Source organism: Aegilops tauschii, chromosome 3 (genome assembly GCF_002575655.3).
Source record: "Aegilops tauschii subsp. strangulata cultivar AL8/78 chromosome 3, Aet v6.0, whole genome shotgun sequence".
NCBI classification, from domain to species: domain Eukaryota; kingdom Viridiplantae; phylum Streptophyta; class Magnoliopsida; order Poales; family Poaceae; genus Aegilops; species Aegilops tauschii.
The window spans coordinates 174,467,931-174,471,794 of NC_053037.3; positions in this window are offsets into that span (position 1 = coordinate 174,467,931).

Below are 3,864 nucleotides of genomic sequence, written 5' to 3' on the forward strand. Positions count from 1 at the left end.
TCACGACTCTGATGTGGCACCGGCCTGCCTAACAAAACAGCCAACCCACACGGTGACTCACAACTCTTAGTGTACTGCAAGCCACCCGCCACCCCCAGACGCACACACCCACACCCACACCGCGAATCCACCGCAACTACGATGCATGTTAAATTAATTATCCCGCGGTGAACATATGTTACCAAAGGAGGGACGTTCTAATTTCGAAAAAATCACAGAGATCATTTACACGTTTTAGTACATTAATTGATTGATTTTCTATGGGTATAATGTGCAAAAATCAAATTTGAGCTACATGCACATGTGACAGTGCACCTAAATGGATTGCAAAAACACATGTGTCTCACTGGGTGCATGTTTACTCCCCGTGCAACAAATTTCAAACATTGAGAATCTTATTTTTTAAATTCTAGTACATCCAAAACTTATTTGAAGTTCATGAAACTTATCATGTTGTCATATGGACACCAATACAAAGTGGCATTGTATTTTTTTTGTCAAATTTGAGACCAGTTTTGATGTAATCTTTATCAATTACAAACGGGAGATTATTAATAATTGGGAACCAATATCCCAAACAGATTATTTATTCAAACCGTGAGCGTTAGACCAACAATGGATACGTGCCATGCTTCAGTTAAGCAATAAAGCGGCAGCACTAATCATCCAAATAGAAAAACATTATACATGCCCCCGCGTGACCCGTGTGCTGTGCGAGCAGGCGTGAGTTGACGGGACGCATGCGAGTAGTCCGCCGCGCAGGCAGACGGGGAGGCGTGCGTGCAGGTGTGTGAATTGACGGAGGCGTGCTCGCTGCGCAGTGTAATCGGGAGGCGTGCGAGTAGCTGTGTGAAACTTTGGTTGGCATGCCTGCAGTCCGGTGCGCAGGCTCACCGAGAGGCGAGCCATCGGTTTGACTGCCGCTCGCCTCTCTCCCACAACTCCCACTACTCCATATTGATGGTGCACCCGAGCGGCCGCACCCCCATCCTCGCCACACACACACACAATCCTCTCTCTCCACTTGCATCCTCGACGCCGCTCTCAGTCCTCAAAGCCGTCAGTGTATGAGGATGCCGCCGAAGCGCCCCATCGGAGGGAGTGGCGACACCGGGGCTGCTAAAGCACCACAGCATGGCGTGGAGATGGAGACAGAGGTTGCCGTCACCGCCGGTGAGCTATCACTGCACCCTGACGTCGTCGACGATGTCGAGCTTCCACAGCCGGAGGCAGAGTTCCACACCTACTCTGGTGACGACCCCGACGACGACTCCGACGATCGCTCCGGCGACGACTCCGACGACCACTTCGGCGACGACTCCGACGATGACGGACAGCTGGTTAGACATCTATACCCATTTATGTGTCAAATAGATCATAGGGTTTCTCTGGTTACTCCTGCCTCCCCTTTTTGGAATAGAAATCCTATGGTTATGTTCACCCATTCCATGAAATCTGAGTAAGTTTCGTTAGATCCGTGTAGTGTATTGATTGTTTGAATGGTACAAGTGATAAGTGATTAGTTGTTTCATCTGTGCAAATGATTTTTGCTAGTAATCCAACTAGGGTTAGTGTTCGTGCTAATAATTGTTGGGAATCGTAGCATAATTTTAAAATTTTCCTACGCTCACCAAGATGCATCTATGGAGTATACTAGCAACGAGGGGAAAGGAGTGCATCTACATACCCTTGTAGATCACGAGCGGAAGCGTTCCAATGAACGTGGATGACGGAGTCGTACTCGCCGTGATCCAAATCACCGATGACCGAGTGCCGAACGGACGGCACCTCCGCGTTCAACACACGTACGGTGCAGCGACGTCTCCTCCTTCTTGATCCAGCAAGGGGGAAGGAGAGGTTGATGGAGATCCAACAGCACGACGGCGTGGTGGTGGATGTAGCGGTTCTCCGGCAGGGCTTCGCCGAGCTTCTGCGCGAGAGAGAGAGGTGTTGCAGGGGAGGAGGGAGGCGCCCAAGGCTGTAGTCTGCTGCCCTCCCTCCCCCCTTTATATAGGCCCCTGGGGGGGGTGCGCCGGCCCTGGAGATGAGATCCAAAGGGGGGGGGGGCGGCGGCCACAAGGGGGAAAGGGGTTGCCTTGCCCCCCAAGGCAAGGGGAAACTCCCCCTAGGGTTCCCAACCCTAGGCGCATGGGGGGAGGCCCAAGGGGGCGCCCCAGCCCACTAAGGGCTGGTTCCCTTCCACTTTCAGCCCACGGGGCCCTCCGGGATAGGTGGCCCCACCCGGTGGACCCCCGGGACCCTTCCGGTGGTCCCGGTACAATACCGGTAACCCCCGAAACTTTCCCGGTGGCCGAAACTGGACTTCCTATATATAATTCTTCACCTCCGGACCATTCCGGAACCTCTCGTGACGTCCGGGATTTCATCCGGGACTCCGAACAACTTTCGGGTTTTCGCATACATATATCTCTACAACCCTAGCGTCACCGAACCTTAAGTGTGTAGACCCTACGGGTTCGGGAGACATGCAGACATGACCGAGACGCCTCTCCGGTCAATAACCAACAGCGGGATCTGGATACCCGTGTTGGCTCCCACATGTTCCACGATGATCTCATCGGATGAACCACGGTGTCGAGGATTCAATCAATCCGTATGCAATTCCCTTTGTCAATCAGTATGTTACTTGCCCGAGATTCGATCGTCGGTATCCCAATACCTTGTTCAATCTCGTTACCGGCAAGTCTCTTTACTCGTACCGCAATGCATGATCCCGTGACTAACGCCTTAGTCAAATTGAGCTCATTATGATGATGCATTACCGAGTGGGCCCAGAGATACCTCTCCGTCACATGGAGTGACAAATCCCAGTCTCGATCCGTGCCAACCCAACAGACACTTTCGGAGATACCCGTAGTGCACCTTTATAGTCACCTAGTTACGTTGTGACGTTTGGCACACCCAAAGCACTCCTACGGTATCCGGGAGTTGCACGATCTCATGATCTAAGGAAAAGATACTTGACATTGGAAAAGCTCTTGCAAACGAAACTACACGATCTTTTATGCTAAGCTTAGGATTGGGTCTTGTCCATCACATCATTCTCCTAATGATGTGATCCCGTTATCAATGACATCCAATGTCCATAGTCAGGAAACCATGACTATCTGTTGATCAACGAGCTAGTCAACTAGAGGCTTACTAGGGACACGTCGTGGTCTATGTATTCACACATGTATTACGATTTCTGGACAATACAATTATAGCATGAACAATAGACAATTATCATGAACAAAGAAATATAATAATAACCATTTATTATTGCCTCTAGGGCATATTTCCAACAGTCTCCCACTTGCACTAGAGTCAATAATCTAGTTACATTGTGATGAATCGAACACCCATTGCGTCCTGGTGTTGATCATGTTTTGCCCTAGGGAGAGGTTTAGTCAACGGATCTGCTACATTCAGGTCCGTATGCACTTTACAAATATCTATGTCTCCATTTTGAACACTTTCACGAATGGAGTTGAAGCGACGCTTGATATGCCTGGTCTTCCTGTGAAACCTGGGCTCCTTCGCAAGGGCAATAGCTGCAGTGTTGTCACAGAAGAGAGTCATCGGGCCTGACGCATTGGGAATCACCCCTAGGTCGGTAATGAACTCCTTCATCCAGACTGCTTCCTGTGCTGCCTCCGAGGCTGCCATGTACTCCGCTTCACATGTAGATCCCGCCACGACGCTTTGCTTGCAACTGCACCAGCTTACTGCTCCTCCATTCAAAATATACACGTATCCGGTTTGTGACTTCGAGTCATCCAGATCTGTGTCGAAGCTGGCGTCGACGTAACCCTTTACGACGAGCTCTTCGTCACCTCCATAAACGAGAAACATATCCTTAGT